We start from the raw sequence: 17,608 nt of genomic DNA on the forward strand, positions 1-17,608 counted from the left end.
TAAACTGGGAGTTGCTGGTTAACAGAATGCAAGATCGTCAATGACAAGGATTTGGGATTTTGTCTGTTTTGTTCAGATACTGGCATGAAATGGGGGCCTTTGCACACAGAAGGCACTCAGTGAACATAAGAATTGGCTGGAGGGTTACAGACTAAATACTATTAGACTGTTCCGAATTCTTTACTTCTCAGTGGGTTGGTAGCTCAGAGTAAATAAAAGCAGAAAGCCTCCCAAAGCTCAACGAAATCTCCTATATAATCTTAACATTTGGAGTGCTTTGAATTAATTATGTTCCCCCACCCCCACTTTTTTTTTTTGAGACGGAGTCTCACTTTTGCCCAGGCTGGAATGCAGTGGCGCGATTTCAGCTGGGTTGAACCTCCACCTCCTGGGTTCAAGCGATTCTCCTGTCTCAGCCTCCTGAGTAGCTAGGATTACAGGCACATGCCGCCACACCCAGCTAATTTTCTGTATTTTAGTAGAGATGGGGTTTCACCGTGTTGCCAGGCTGGTCTCGAACTCCTGAGCTCAGACAATCCGCCCACCTCGGCCTCCCAAAGTGCTAGGATTATACGCATGAGCCACCAGGCCCAGTCATGTCCTCTTTTTAAGGGACTAAGAAGGGCCACCTATGTTCAACAGAAAATGCCATTTCCCCACCTCAGAGATAAATGCTTTAGTCAGAACAAGGAAAAGGAAAAACACTGCCCAAATAGGTTAAACACCCATACTGACACTTCTAGATTCTCCTACTCATAAGAACATCTAGTAACCAGCCCTTTTCAATGCGAGGAGTGCTCTTGATACCTACAATCAAGAAAATAAAATGCGATTAGATTTAAAAATGAGTTGACATTACTCTCAAGCTTAAAAGTGCTTCACAAGCCTTCAAACTCTTACAAATTACTCTACATATTATTTATCAGAACTGCTTCTTCTCAGGCAAACAACACTTATTCATTTGTTTTATTTTCTTGTATATTATACGTTTGAATCTACCTGATAACATAACTGCATTTTAAAAGTTTTCTATAAAAGACAAGGTTTTTTCCTATTTCTAGCACACAAATGTACTTTTCATTCACAACTGATTCTGAAGTGAAGGCCATTCTACGTAGACAATAATCACAGCAATCCTAGAGACAGGTCTTATCCTCCCTATATCACTACCAGTAACTGGTACCATCTCTAAGAGAAAGACAAGTTCCTTAAGAGTCAATACATGGCTTCCAAAGTTTGTCTGTCTCCTGTAAGTATGAGATCGGATTTAACTGGATCTTCTTTTGTTCACAAGGATGCAAAACAATTTTCCAAGAAGTGTTATGTTTCTAAACTTTAAGATTTTTAATTTTCAGGAAATGAATCAATTTAAAGCTAAAAAATAGAATACTGATGATACTTAAACATTCTCCAAGAGAAAACTTTGAATCCATTTTATATTTAGCAAGTTAATATTAAACTGTGTGATAAATCAAAAGTTTTAAATTAGTAAAGTGTGTTTTAAATGTTATAAACCATGTCAAATGTATAATATATGAACTAACAAATTAAAATACTACAATTGATTAAGCTACAAGGTTCTTGAGGTTAAACAAGTTATTACAAAGAGTATTATTATTTTTGTTTCGAGACAGGGTCTCACTCTGTCGCCCAGGCTGGAGTGCAGTGGCGTGATCTTGGCTTACTACAACCTTCACCTCTCGGGTACAAGCAATTCTCCACCACAGCCTCCGGGGTAGCTGGGACTACAGGCATGTGCCACCACACCTGGCTAATTTTTGCATTTTTTGGTAAAGACAGGGTTTCATCATGTTGGCCAGGCTAGTCTCGAACTCCTGACCTCAAGTGATTCACCAACCTCAGGCTCCCAAAGTACTGGGATTACAGGCATGAGCCACTGTGCCCGGCCATGAAGAGTATTATTATAAAAGGTATATGTTATGCCAAGCAATAACAAGATACTGTAGATGTGATTAGTTATAGTAAAACAAAAAGAAAAAAATGTATTTAAGCACTGTTCTGTGTCATGGTTTACCATTAATTCAGAAGTAAAGTGTTTATGGTTGTTATTAAAGTTAAACCAAAGGGGAGAAATAAAGCACCCTGTAATTTGAAGGAAAACTACGAAGTATGAGATCTTGAGGGGCAAAAAAGAAATGAAAAAAGAAAACTAAAAAGAAAAAAGTATATAAGTTATTGTACAGTATTTATGTTTCCTAGGATGTTATATGTTACTAAAAACTAAATCTCAAAATCTTTAAATACTCTGAGAAATAAATACACTATATAGATTACACTTTTGGAAAATTTTGTAACATCATCAAGAATTTAGTAAAGGGTTCTTTTCACCATAACGCTGATTCAAGTATCTGGTCTGTTAGTCTTTTTTGGCCGGCCAGTACACCTGGCTAATTTCTATATTTTTAGTAGGGACTGGGTTTTACCACGTTGGCCAGGCCAGGCTGTTCTCAACTGATCTGCCTGCCTTGGCTTCCCAAAGTGCTGGGATTATGGGCGTGAGCCACCACGCCTGGCCACACTTGTTAGTCTTCTAGGTAGTCTTTAAGAAAAGGAATATGGATGGAAATGTTCAAAAGTGTCAATCATCTTAAATCAAATGGACACAAAGAGATTAAGTCACATCAGAATTTTTTAAAAAATAGAGGCGTGGTTTCACTCTGTCATCCAGGCTGGAGCAAACTGGTGCAATCACAGCTCGCTGCAGCTTTGACCTCCCTGGCTCAAGCGATCCTCCCACCTCAGCCTCCCAAGCAGCTAACTACAGGTGCACACACCACCACGCCCAGCTAACTTTATTTTTTGTAGAGACAGGGTCTTGCTATGTTGCCCAGGCTGGTCTCAAACCATCCATCTGCCTCAGCCTCCCAAAATGTTGGGACAGGAGTGAGCCACTGTGCCCGGCCTAGAAACATTTTACTTGTAAAGATTCTAAAATGGCTTTAGCATACTTAAATTAGTCCAAAAGATGAAAACCCATTTTTTAACTCAATGTATTGATGTAAGTGAACACCAACAAAAACAAAGAAAAAATACACATTATGAAGCTCATGTACCTTTTTCTTCACCTGTTCTTGTTAGATCAGCCACTAGAAGCTGATGATCAGTTCTGTCATTCTGCAAATTTTATGAAAGCCAACTACAAACTACAAAAATTAAATAGTTCCCAAAACTCTATTTCACCATCAATGTTTGAGTATAGGACAGTGAAATGTCACTATACTTAACCATCAATTCTGCTAATATAAGATACATTTTACAATAAAACTTAAAAGCTGCTAATATAATAGCAGTATTCCATTTCATTCCAATTCTGAAATTAATTCAGCAAGGGAAAAACAAAAAGAAATCAGGTACAATGTGAAGAATAACTGAAAATTCAGGAATATCATACTCCCAAAAATTATCTTACCATAATCATGATTTCACATTTTATGCTATTACTTGAATAAATTTTGCTATTATAATTTTGGATTAAACAAACTTTTATTATTCTGATGCCACCAGTTATTTGTTTGCTAATTTTTACTAAAATCAGTGAATTGTGAAAGGCATATTTCACAGAAAATATAAAATACTGTATGTTGCATTTTTAAAAGCGAGAGTTAGAATTATACTACTTAACTACTTTCTATGCTAGGTAATGTCACAAAATACTTTAAAATAGTTACATATAAAAATATTCATGAAATACAGCTTTTTTTTTTTTTTTTTTGAGACAGAGTCTTACTCTGGCACCCAGGCTAGAGTGCAGTGGCACAATCTCGGCTCACTGCAACCTCCACCTCATGAGTCCAAGTGATTCTCCTGCCTCAGCCTCCTGAGTAGCTGGGATTACAAGCACGCGCCACCACACCTGGCTAATTTTTGTATTTTCAGTAGAGATGGTGTTTCACCATGTTGGCCAGGCTGGTCATGAACTCCTAACTTCAAGTGATCCACACGCCTCAGCCTCCCAAAGTGCTGGGATTACAGGCATGAGCCACCGCACCTGGCCTATATAGCCTCTTTTTAATGAATCACCGCAATCACTAAGTGATACCGTGGCCAATTCTACGCTTCCAAGACTGCCAAGACATAATCAGCATCATATTTTAATTCAAAAGATTCCATAAAAAATGTTTGTTATAGAAAAGATAACTTTGAACAAGAGCCACTTTTTCTGACCCTGTCAACCTGTGAATCAGCTGTTCTTAGAAGCACAGTTACTTGGACACTACACTATTCCTTCAGATGATGTAATCTTAAGGAATTTAGTAATTAGGTGAATTACTAACATAAAACAGTATTTACTGACATGACTAAATTGAAAGGCCTTTCACCTATTCCTAGAGTCTTCACAGAAATCAGACACCCAGTGAAAGAAAACGGTGTTGAAAGCTCTGCTGGTCACTTCAAAGAGAACAATCACTTCAACAAATCCAGAGGATAACGTACTAGAAACTGGGGAAATCTTAGAGTATGAAAGCTCAAATAAAAATACTACTGCTTGCTAATATACAGCAACAAAAAGAACCACTGCAGAAACTGTTATAAGACTTCATGAGAGCAAAAACAAATGAAGAGGCGAAAACACAACAGCCATTAAGACAAAAAAAAAAAAAAAAAGACAAAGAAAGCATTGAGAGAAGCAGCACAAAATAAAGATTATCCCTGAAAATGTGTGGACTAAAATATTCTGTTCTAAATACTTAATCTTAAAATTTCGATTAGAACAACACACTGTCCATTTGGCAGACCTACAAAAACATTTCCTTAAAAAATTACCATTACTTCAACTATATTTTTAAAAGGCCTGTACACTTGGAAAAGACTATCATAATAATTAGAATAACTTGTCTCACTATTTACTTAGAAATGCTCCATTTAAAAGTAGGCCAACAATAGGAACTTTGCTATTGCACAACAGAGAAAGTAAATGAAATAACATCTATTAACATTCAGTGTCCATGGCATGTTTCTCCATCTCCTAGAACATACTGTGACTTACACTGTCTACTCTGAACAATTTACCACTTCTTCATCCATGCAGTAGCTCAAATAAAGACAGTTCCTGTGTTAATCCCACAATAAGCCTCAGTAATTCTCACATCACCGTAGTTGTAAACGTTTGTTAACAGAAAAAGAATGTTTTTCCTAAAATAGCTACATAACACTAAGACTACTCAAATTCCTAAATAATCCTTTTACAACATGCCTGCCAACTTTATTTTGATACATTAAACATGTGGAGCCTATTTTAAAAGCTCTTTAACTGTGACTATCAAAACAACTTCCCAGTTATTAATGTCTCTTTTTAAAAAAGTTTTCAAGTTGTTCTTAGAAAAAATTGAATATTGATGAATTTGGGCTGCTATCAAACGCCTAAGCACTTTTTTTGCCGAATAAGATGGGCAAACGTCCCAGATCTGCTAAATCTGATATGAGAGGTCATGCAAGTTTAAAAAATGAAGAAATAACTATTTCCAACACTCACTGAGTCCTTCATTTAAAAAATTATTTTCGGTGTTATTTTCACACTTTACGTTTAATAATACAATTTTGTCAAGGTTGTTAGGCTTAAACTATAAAAAACTGATTTACCACATATGGCTAGTCAGTCTATACTCTTAATGGGGCTCCGGTAGATTTGGGGTACTGACAATAAGTGGCAGTTTCAATTAAGAACTTCACTGTTAGGAATGACATCCGAAAAGGGTGGTGCTAGGGAAGACAGGCAAGAGATGCCGGGGTACGAAGAAAAGAGAAACACACAATTTAAAGCCACTAAGGAGGGAAGGCGAGGGTAGAACGCATAGACAGCAGAGAAAGACGATTTAACAAGGAAGTGAAGCGGAGCGCAGAGTAGGGCAGAAGCTGATGAGGAAACGAATGGGAAAAGATAGTGTTTTCAAACAGGGCATGCACCAGGAAGAGAAGCGCCAAGGCTTGGGGTAGCCCCAGTGCTTTCGTGTGAAACAGATGCTTGCAGACTGAAGCGGAGGGAAGAGAGAATCAGTCGGCTTCCAGGCGTTCCAGCAAACTCCCATTCTCTCCCCGCGCCTCTCCCAGACCTCAGCCCAGCGGAGGCGGCGGCCGGGGAAGGGGCCTATACCCGAGAGCCAGGCCCGGCGTTCCCCTGCCTAGGCTCCGCGGCAGCAGGGAAAGCAGCGAGGATTCGGAAGGACATAGGCCCCGGCCGCGGCTCGGCCGCGGCTCGGCAGCAGCGCGAAAACCTGTCCAGGGCCCGGGGCCTCGGCGGCGCGGCCGGTCTGCCGCTTCCCCTCCGGCGGGGTGCCGGGCGGCCTTACCTGAGGCAAGGGAGGGAGAAGATGTCTAGGGCGCCTCGCTCGCGCCCGCCGCGGTACTCAGCCCAAGTTTCCAACGGAGGCGCGACCCTGACTCAGCCGCCGCTTCCCCCTCGGGGTCTCGACCGCCGCCTCCGCCGCCTCCGGGGCTGTTTACACCGCCCGGCCCCTCACGCCGCCGCCGCCGCCGCTGCCGCCTTCTCTCCACCCTAGCGCCGTTGCCGATTCGGCCGCCGCCACCTCCTCCGCCGCAGCCTCGTCTCTCTGGAGCATCTTCCAACCACCGAACCCTGAGAATCAGAGACTCCAGCCGCGCCGGCAGGAAACTCCCCCGCAACTGCTAGGGGAACGAGGCCGTCAGAGCACCGGCGGCTTTTCCGCCATTGAGCAGAAGCCGCTCGGCTCCTTCTGCAACCCCCTCCCCGCACCCTAGTCCTTCCCCGCCCCTCAGGGAGCCCCGCCTCCAGCTGCCACCCACCGGGATGCCGCGCGCCCTCTCGCGGCCCCCGGTTTGCTGGGAGTCTTGTCAATCACCGCTCCCCCTCCCCGTGCTGCTCCCTCGGCACCTCCGTACTTAGTTTACCCCGCCCACCCGGCCCCGCCTCTGGGTTTCTAATTTCCCATTGGGCATCAGTGGCTACTTTCAATTGGCAAGGTCAGCTGTCCATCAAACACCGCCCACTAAGTGAGACCCAACCCTTTATTACCATTTACTTTATTCGGCCCCGCCTCCGCTAGGTCCTACCTCCCGAACGTCAGGGACCAGCCCCCGCTACCAGCCATAAGTAGAGCCCTCCGTCAATCAAATAACGCCCACCTGCGCTCCTCCTAGCAAAGCCCCGGCCCCAGCGATTGTCTTTTCTTATTGGTCCAACTCGTGATCCGAACCCCCAGTCACTGGCTTTCTTGCGGGTGAGTCACTGAGCCAATTTCCAAGTCCGTCACACCGGCTTTTTTCAAATGAACGCGCAAAAGGCGGGGAAGTATCTGGGAAGCGATTGGTTCGTCCTAGAAAACGGTCAAACCCGGAGAGTCCGTACGGATCCTTTCCGTTCTGTGAGGACCGTGCCCCCTTGTATTTGACCTCTAAGCCTCGCGTAAAAGAAGCGCCATAAGGGACCAACGAGCAGTCCGAAGCCTGGTCCCACCCGGAATTGCAGGGGCTTGGCTACTGATTGGCTAAGAAAGTCCTCCTAGGCCCTCACTGGAGGATCTAAACGCCTCTCTTCGGCGTGGAGACGGGAAGAGACGGCTCAGACTAGGACAAGAAGTGGGCAGGGGAGAGGCGGTTGTTTTGCTTCAGCCGCGGGTGGGGCGCACGCGAGAGTGGGAAACTGGGAAGGCCGGGCTCTGGGGAGGTGTTGCGGGGAGGGGAAAGGCCCGGATGTTCCCTAACAATGAAATCATCGCCGACCTATCAGAGCCGCCGAGCTGGGATACCTGCCTGACCTGTACCCCGGAGGGAGAAGAGTGGGCGGGAAATTGGGGTGTCGGAAGAACCTGGAAAGCAACGTGAGAAAGTGGGACAGGTGTTCCCTTCAGGAGGATTTTGTGCTATTAGAGATTATTTTTATACCAGCCCTTGACATTTCCGTATTTTGTTTCTCAGTCGGCATTGATATTAAAACTCCCAGCCTAGTCTCTTGACATGGACTTGTTCATTTCGCAGTTATTGAGCGCCTGCTGTTTGCCAGGCACTGTATGTAGAACTGGAGATACAAAAATAAATTAGGCAATCGCAGTACAAGATGATAGGTACTACAATTGAAACATGCACAAGGGCTGGTGACGACATAAAGGGTCTTCCTTGTGGATAGGTTTACCAAGAAAGGCTTCACAAAGACACAGGATGAGTCAAGAATGAATGATAGGGGTTTAACAGGCCGATGGGGAAAGTGGACATGACTCCTCTAGCTATCAAATTAGACGATGCTGCCATGTTAATTCTCCAAACGAGAAACAAAAGTGTAATAGAGGTATTATAATACTTACCTTAGGGTATATATATATATATGTGTGTGTGTATATATATATATATATATATATATATATATATATATATATTTTTTTTTTTTTTTAATCCGAATGTCCTAAAAGAACTTAAACCTATTTCCTACTTTGGTGTAAATTGGTTTGGGTAGACAATTTAAGCTTAGACCCAACAGAGTGCTATTCAGGTTAGGGGCTGTCAATGTTTTATAGAAAAGGGCAAATTTAGTAATAGGACAATTGTCCAGGCCGTCATAAGGACGGCAGAAACAAAGACTTAATTGCAATTCGGGTTTTTTTGTTTTTTGAGCAAGCATATTTTACTTTTTAATAAGACAAATCTGAAAAGCAAACGCGGTCCAAAAAGCATGTGATTCGGTAAGAGAGATTTTAAAAAACCAAAAAAACGTATCTTCTTTTCACCCCAGATCTTATTAACTGTGTGTTTTCCTCTTCGAGAACTTGTATCGTCAATAACGTCATCGTGAACCAGACTAGCAGTGTGGATCATTTCTGCAGTTAAGGCTATGGCGCGGTGGCTGGCTTGCACATGTCAAATTAACAGACAGCAATGCTTTTTAACAGACGCCGCCTAGAACCTTCTCAGCAATCAGCCTGTGAAAATTGGACATCGGATCGGGAGTTGTTATGATGGATATTACATGCTCGGGCCATTAGCACCCCAATAATTGGTCGAAAGGCTTTTCCTTTTCCATCAAAGTAGTACTCAGACATTTCCTGAAGTTCTGTTGTTGATATGAGCAGTTCCTTTCTAATGTCCTCATACAGACCTTTCAAGTCTCTGCAACCGAATTTGAAAGGATCGGTGATCTGTATATTTCTCACCACTGTGTGTTTTACTGTCCGGGGTTGTGTGATAAAACCGTGATATACTGTATACATTTGGACAGGCAGATGTTAAGCGCTTCACAAGACTAAAATAGGGTATCTGAGACAAGCCGAATCCCTTCCGCCTATGAGCCTGAGCGCGGGCGCCGGCAGCGGCGCGCGGCCCTGGAGGCCCTGCAAGGCCGGGGGAGCCGGGCACACCGCCACCAGCGTGAGGCCATGGTCGGAGTCTGAAAGTCGCGGCAGGGTGGCGGCTCCGCCTCTGCAATTCAGATTTTTAAAACCTACTCATCAAGTTTGTGTGAGAATGGTGTTTCTTACAGCATGATGAATAGACCACCAGCATCCGAATCATCTGGGATTCTGGGATAGAGATTCCCAGGTCCACTCATGCCTACAAATCAGGGACTCTGGGGACAAGGCTCAGAAAGGTGAATTTTAAAATAGCTCCCCAGATGATTTTTTTTTTTTTTTTTTTTTTGAGACGGAGTCTCACTCTGACGCCCAGGCTGGAGTGCAGTGGTGCAATCTCGGTTCACTGCAACCTCCGCCTCCCAGGTTCAAGTGATTCTCCTGCCTCAGCCTCCCGAGTAGCTGGGATTGCAGGCACCCACCACCACGCCTGGCTAATTTTTGTATTTTTAGTAGAGACGGGGTTTCACCATGTTGGTCAGGCTGGTCACAAACTCCTGACCTCAAGTGATCCTCCCACCTCAGCCTCCCAAAGTGCTGGGATTACAGGCGTGAGCCACCGCACCTGGCCTGCAGATGATTTTTATGCGCATCAATGTTTGAGACCCTCTGGCACAGGATAATGGAGGCAGATGTAAAGTAAATTAATTTCCTCACTTTTGCATGTTGGGAGAACATATGTATATCTCACATTTCCACTGTCCCCTTTATTATCAGCGTGAGATCATACAGTCCGCAGGAAGTATTATTGAAGTGACTTATAAAAAAATTAAATTTTCTTTAATCACACTCCATTGCCTGACACCCCTTATGTAAGCAGAAGGGAGTCTGAGACCTCAGCTTCTAAAATGGGAACCATGCTAAGGATAAAAAACTGAAGACATTTAGGGACCCTTGTCCTGTGAATACAAGCAACCACAGAAAGGCATGAGAACAGTTTCTTGGCTTGCTTGACTTCCTTCTCACCTTCCCTTGGTTGACCCAAAAACAAATACAAAGCTCAGTCATTTAGGTGGGCTGATAATTACATATCATTCATACTTTCAATCACCAAGAGCAAAAAAAAAAAAAAGTATGGAGACACCCCAGAACAGATTTGAAGGTTAACTTTGTTGTATGCTTTATTTGCTTAAAACACTAAACCATTAAAGAAAGCCCAACAAGATTCACAACTTTGAAAACTGGTGTTTATCATCATAAACATAATGTGTCATAAACCCTGAGTACCATCATAATGTGCTCTGCTACGAACTAGCTGTGTGACTTGAGCTAGTAACTAAGCTATCTGAGCCTTGGTTTGTTCTGCAAAATGGGAATCGTAACATCTTTCTCCAGAGCCACATGAAGAGTTTTAGAGTCTCTTAGTAATGCAAATCATTCCCCAATATATAGTTTTAAATAAAAACAATATTAAATGTAATGTAGAAAAAGTTGGGTGAGGAAATCACATGATCACCCCTAGCTGCAAGGGAGCCCAAACAATTAGGGAACTGCGAGGTCACAAGTTGCTTAGAGCAGAGATTCCCAGTCTTTACCAAGCATCACAATCTCTTTAGATGTCATTTATACTCACCACTCTTTTGAAATTATTATAATTATTATACTCATCACTAGATCTTGTTATTTCATGCATTAATAAAGAAGCATAGGCTGGGCGTGGTGGCTCATGCCTGTAATCCCAGCACTTTGGGAGGCTGAGGCGGGTGGATCACGAGGTCAGGAGTTTGAGACCAGCCTGGCCAACCTAGTGAAACCCCGTCTCTACTAAATACAAAAATTAGCCAGGTGTGGAGGCACGTGCCTGTAGTCCCAGCTACTCGGGAGGCTGAGGCAGGAGAATCACCTGAACCTGGGAGTCGGAGGTTGCAGTGAGCCAAGACCATGCCATTGCACTCCGGCCTGGGTGACAGAGTGAGACTCTGTCTCAAAAAAAAAAAAGAAGCATATCACAAATGTACTTGTTTGATAACTGTCTTTAATTATAATTGGTTTTCCTTTATAATCTTAATGAGCTTTATGTATTTTTAAATGTTATTCTGAGAAGAAATCCACAGGATTCACCAAAGGGAACCTTTGCCCAAAAAAAGGCATGCAGGAGGTCGTACCCCTACTGTGGACTATAACCTCCAATTCAGCAAGGACATCGTTTCTTTTATTGTAAATCATACACAATAGATGCTTGATAAGTATTTCTTGAATTGCATTTGGAGGATTTCAAGTAGTTTGCTGGACATTTTTCCTTTTCTCAGTTCTACGACCTGAAGCCTGGGCCTGTTCCCCAACCCTGCTTCCTCCTTAGAGAGGAAGTTGATCAAGCTATCACCATCTTACATGCAATCCCCACAGCCTAGGAGGCCAAAACTGGCTTCCTCAGAACCAGATCCTCCTTTGTGTTTTAAAGTGAGTGTCATACACATAAGATGATTGAGATTATGATTATAACACAGTGGGTGGTATCAGGAAAACTATTCACATGGAGCCCAACTATAAATGGTGCAACATTACTAAATGTTTAAATATGCTTGGCTGTGGAAAACTCTAATAACAGCCATTTGTGTAAGCAGTTTAGCATTTATGCCCAAATTCATTTACATTATTCATTGATTTTGTTATTTTTTTCTTTTTACAATAAAGTATACATTTCTGCCAACTCTTCATCTTTTGCTTTATCATAGCATTGCCATTTGCTCATCCAATGTGGTGGTTTGCTCATGCTTCAAAAACCTAAAGGCAACATTGCGCTACTTTTCCCTTATGTTCCTTCCACATCTGCAGCAACTCTTCCTGTTTGCTTGTCTGAAACCTCTTTTTCTCCTGCTAGTGAAACTGTGCTCGGCCGGGCGCGGTGGCTCACGCCTGTAATCCCAGCCCTTTGGTAGGCCGAGGCTGGCGGATCACAAGGTCAGGAGATCAAGACCATCCTGGCTAACATGGTGAAACCCCGTCTCTACTAAAAACACAAAAAATTACCCGGGTGTGGTGGTGGGCGCCTGTAGTTCCAGCTACTCAGGAGGCTGAGGCAGGAGAATGGCGTGAACCCAGGAGGCGGAGCTTGCAGTGAGCCGAGATTGCGCCACTGCATTCCAGCCTGGACGACAGAGCGAGACTCCATCTCAAAAAAACAAAAAAGGAATCTCAGCGGACTCACACTGGAGCAGACATCAAGGAGATGAACATAGGAGTAAAATCACAAGTCTATTATTCGACAAGTATGCAGGGATATAGTTGTAGGAAACCTGCAAATCGAAAATTCTTGGTGAAAGAGTCATGCAGGACTTCAGTGCAATTAGTTTTAAAGGTTTCGTATTGGGCCGGGTGGCTCACGCCTGTAATCCCAGCACTTTGGGAGGCTGAGGCGGGTGGATCACCTGAGGTCAGGAGTTTGAGACCAGCCTGGCCAACATAGTGAAACCCCATCTCTATTAAAAATACAAAAAATTAGCTGGGCGTGGTGGCAGGTGCCTATAACCCCAGCTACTCAGGAGGCTGAGGTAGGAGAATCGCTTGAACCTGGGAGGCAGAGGATGCAGTGAGCCGAGATTGCGCCATTGCACTCCAGCCTGGGCAACAAGAGCGAAACTCCGCCTCAAAAAAGAAAAAGAAAAAGGTTTTGTATTAAGGCCCATATTTAATGTCCTTTACATAGAGGCCTAATTCTGGCAAGTAAGCAGAGATCCTCGCAATTAGGTAACTGGTCTGGAGGCAGGTAACTTATCAGGACCTGGGCATAGGAAGATTGGAGATCAGGGTTGAAAAGTTCAGGCTCTGAGGCCAGATAGAAATGGTTACAGGAGAGGATGCAAGAGACTCCCAGCTGAGTTACCAGAACCAACCAGCAGCAAAAACGGCTGGAAAATGAGCCAGTTAGAGGGCACACTAGGGCTTCTTATTGTCTCCCCGCCTGGGACCAGAACTTGTCCCAAAATATGGGGGTAGATATAAACCTTCTACAAGGGTCGAATTACAAGTCTACCGAGAGGTTGGGGACCAAGGACAGGGGGCTTTTTCATATTGAGAGAGAGTTTGCAAAGGCTCTGGGATTGAATTTGTTTTTTTCAAACCATTTTATTCCAAATTTCAGACACACACAAAACTAAAGAGAGTAGTATTATATAATATACCCTGTGTACCTATCACATAGCTTAAACAATTCTGAACATTTTGTTTTATTGCTTCAAACATCCCTCCCACCAATTTTTTAAAGGTTCAGTTTTTAGTCTGCTGATTTTGATATCTTCCTTGGAAATGTGTCCCATTCTCATGACTTCAACTACTGCCTCAATGCATCTGAGCTCCAAGTGTGGAGCACCAGCTCCATCCTCTTGATGTGTCCTCAGCTACCTACTGGATTTGTCCATTTCAACATCCCATGGCACTTCTCTCTTATTGGTTGCCTTCTTGGCAGCCCCCCTAAATCGATCTTGTATCCTGCTATAGAGCCTCACTTAATTGAGGTATGCTCTGGGGGAGACTGAGCTGCTCTCCAGCCCCAGAGATTAATCTTAATCAGTCTAAGCTATCTATGATAATATCATTCCCCCTTTCGGGTGATTGGTTTAGGAATGTGCATGTGAGGCAAGTCAGGCTAATGACACTTGATAGGAAATATGCTGGAAGTGGAGGATCCTAAATAGTTCCTCATAATCCTCGTAAGAATAGTTCCTCATAATCCTCATAAGAATGAGGACTATGAGAAAAGATACCCACTGTTCCTTTCTTGGACCCAGATTCCTGCAGTGTATCTCAGTTATGCCACTCACTACATAGTGACTCTGGGAAAATTATTTAATATCCCTGTAACTCGGTTTCCTCATCTGTAAAATAGGATAATAGAACCAACTCATAGGGTTGCTGTGAGGACCAAAAGAATTAATATATGTAAAGTACTTAGAGCAGTCTTTTGCTTATCAAAATTACTGTGCAAATTTTAGCTATATTATTATTATTATTTTGTAAGGATGTGATGCTTGGAGCTATGACAGCCATTTGTGACCATGAAGGCACCAAACTAGAGGACAAAGAGCAAGTCACTATGCATGAAAGAGTGAAAATGTGGAAAGGATCGTAACCATTGATGATATTGTCAAGCTATTGAATTAAACAACCTTGGAACCACTCTACTCTTGAATTTCTCATTAAGTGTGGTAGTAATTTTCCTTATTTTATGTGCCTCTTTTGGTGGAATTTTCTTTTCTTTTTTTTTTTTTTTTAAACAGGGTCTCCCTCTGTTTATAAGTGGCTCACACTTATAATCCCAGCACTTTGGGAGGCCAAGGTGAGCGGATCACAAGGTCAACAGATCAAGACCATCCTGGCCAACATGGTGAAACCCCACCCCTACTAAAAATACAAAAATTAGCTGGGCATGGTGACACATGCCTATAGTCCCAGCTACTCAGGAGGCTGAGGCAGGAGAATTGCTTGAACCCGGGAGGCGGAGGTTGCAGTGAGCTGAGATCATGCCACTGCACTCCAGCCTGGCGACAGAGTGAGACTCCGTCTCAAAAAAAAAAAAAAAAATTGTCTGGCTAATGCCTTGAAATTGCCCTCATTATCTTTGAAGTGGAAAGATAAAATAAGACACTAAAGATTAAAAGAATAATTCTTGGCCAGGTGCGGTGGCTCATGCCTATAATCCCAGCACTTTGGGAAGCCAAGGTGGGTGGATCACCTGAAGTCAGGAGTTCAAGACTAGCCTGGCCAACATGGTGAAACCCCATCTTTACTAAAAAATACAAAAATTAGCCAGGCATGGTAGCGGGTGCCTGTAATCCCCGCTACTGGGGAGGCTGAGGCAGGAGAATCGCTTGAATCTGGAAGGCTGAGGTTGCAGTGAGCTGAGATCGTGCCATTGCACCCCAGCCTGGGCGACAAGACTGAAACTCCATCTCAAAAAAAGAAAAAAAGGATAATTCTTTTCAGGCTGGGCATAGTGGCTCATGCCTGTAATCCTAGTCCTTTGGGAGGCCAAGGATGGGGGATCACTTGAGCCCAGGAGTTTGAGACCAGCCTGGGCCACACAACGAGACCCAGTCTCTACAAAAAACTTAAAAATTAGCCAAGTATGATGATGCGCACCTGTGGTCACAGCCACTCTGGGGGCTGAGGCAGGAGGATTGCTTGAGTCTGGGAGTTTGAGGTTACAGTGAGCTATGATTGCACCACTGCACTCTAGTCTAAATCACAAAGCGTAATCCTGACTCAAAAAAAAAGAAAAATTCTGGCCGGGCGTGGTGGCCATGTCTATAATCCCAGCACTTTGGGAGGCCAAGGCAGGCGGATTACCTGAGGTCAGGGGTTTGAAACCAGCCTGGCCAACGTGGCGAAACCCCGTCTCTACTAAAAATACAAAATTAGCCAGGCATGGTGGCGCACGCCTGTAATCCCAGCTACTCGGGAGGCTGAGGCAGGAGAATCACTTGAAAGTGGGAGGCGGAGGTTGCGCTGAGCCGAGATCATGCCGTTGCACTCCAGCCTGGGCAACAAGAGCGAGACTCTGCCTAAAAAAAGACAAAAAAAAAAAAAAAAATTCTTCAGAAAAGATAACTATTGAGTACTGGGCTTAATACTTGGGTGATATAATAATATGTACAACAAACCCCCTTGACATGTTTAGCTATGTAACAAACCTTCACACGTATCCCAAACTTAAAATAAAAATTAAAAAATGATTTTTTCAGAGTACTATTAGGAAAGGATGCAAAATGGATAGACTAGGTGAGAAAATTCTCTACGTAGATTTATATTTATCGCTATATCTTAAGGTTAAATTTGACCCAGTAAATAGCTATAGAGAGGGAGAAAGCCATCTGCCAAAGCTTGTTTTTCATTGTATTATTTTGGAACTCAATTGTCTATCAATAAATTGGGATGGGCGCAGTGGCTCATGCCTGTAATCCCAGTACTTTGGGAGGGAGGCTGAGGTGGGCAGATTGCCTGAGGTCAGGAGGCCGAGACCGGCCTAGCCAACATGGTGAAACCCTGTCTCCACTAAAACTACAAAAAATTAGCTGGGCATGGTGGTGCACACCTGTAATCCCAGCTACTTGTGAGGCTGAGGCATGAGAATCGCTTGAACCTGGGAGGCGGAGGTTGCAGTGAGCCAATATCATGCCACTGCACTCCAGCCTGGGCAACAGAGCAAGAGTCTGTCTCGAAAAACAAACAACAATAAATTGAGTATAATTTTCAAACTCTATCATAGTTATGTCTATCCACGAAGGACAACTATTTTGGTGATTTTGTAATACCAAATTCATACAATTTATAGCAAGGATATACACCAAATAAAGGTCATTGTTCATAATTTTATAGGTCAATTTTATAATTATAATAATTTCATAAGTCATAAAAGCATGTATTTATATTTTTGTTACTTTCTCCTGGACATGTTTCTTTGTGTGCTTTAGAAGATTACATACAACCACTGAAACAATTTTCTTTTACAATAACTTTGCAGTGTTACTTTTATTTACTTACTGTGAGGTGATTATATTATAAAGTTAAGCACTTTTGTGAATTTCAGTTGCTACATGAATATGCACATTTGTTCATATTTGGGCAACTGTATTATGGTTTGTTTGCTATTAATCACCATCATTCAGGACAATATAGAATAACCAACATAAAGTATTAGACATGATTGCTAGATTTTTTGCAAAATACTTTCTCAATGGGGACAAACAGCTGAATGGCCCCAGGAAACCTAATCTCTGTATCTCAAGCTGAAGTGAGTGAAAGTATATTGGATAGAAAATGCTATAAGATTACAGAAAAGAACAACTTAAATTAAAGCAATGTGTCTTATAATTTCCCAACACTTCAACAGAACTCAACACCAACTGGAAGCTAGTAATCAGACATAAGAGAAATATTTTTAAGCAAATTTCCTACCAATTAACAACCTGAACCACCTTCTGCAATCCTGCTAGTTTGCTCACTATAGCCCCCTCTCTCCCTCCTCTATCATCTCTGCTGGTCACAACAGATTACAGGATCTCCTCTCTCTTTCCTGAGCTACAGTAGTAATGTTTTTGTGCTGCGCAATTTTATACTTAATTATATACTGTTTTGTGCTAGTCTCTAATTGTATCAGGTATGTTATGTAGTCTCTTCTCAACTAGACTGTAGTCCCAGAGGCTAGGACCATGTATCATACTTCTGTTATGGCTTTTTATGCTAAACATGGTAGGCACCCATTCATATCTTATTGATTATTTATGGGAAAATCCAGAAAGAGCAATTGCTTTTGTACAACTATGGCTAGAGCTCAA

The 17,608-nt window shown here is 42.8% G+C and overlaps 1 protein-coding gene and 1 long non-coding RNA gene across 7 annotated transcripts in view; one reads left to right on the forward strand and one right to left on the reverse strand.

Moving 5' to 3' along the window:
• Positions 1-6,762, reverse strand: part of PPM1B (protein phosphatase, Mg2+/Mn2+ dependent 1B) — a 70,951-nt gene extending 64,189 nt beyond the window's left edge. For 2 of the 6 annotated variants that reach the window (XM_055108022.2, XM_034953043.3), the window contains exon 1: positions 6,309-6,738. The gene's annotated coding sequence lies outside the window, so the exon portion shown is untranslated. Of the gene's footprint in view, positions 1-6,308 lie in introns of all 6 variants that reach the window. The other 4 variants (XM_034953042.3, XM_034953041.2, XM_034953044.3 and 1 more) reach the window with 4 other exon arrangements.
• A 383-nt stretch (positions 6,763-7,145) lies between these two features.
• LOC129397172 (uncharacterized) lies at positions 7,146-12,942 on the forward strand. Its single transcript, XR_008624363.1, has 2 exons — positions 7,146-7,217; positions 8,723-12,942. It is a non-coding gene; the product is annotated as an uncharacterized LOC129397172 (long non-coding RNA).
• The last annotated feature ends 4,666 nt before the right edge of the window (positions 12,943-17,608 follow it).

This window comes from Pan paniscus, chromosome 12, assembly GCF_029289425.2.
Source record: "Pan paniscus chromosome 12, NHGRI_mPanPan1-v2.0_pri, whole genome shotgun sequence".
NCBI lineage: Eukaryota > Metazoa > Chordata > Mammalia > Primates > Hominidae > Pan > Pan paniscus.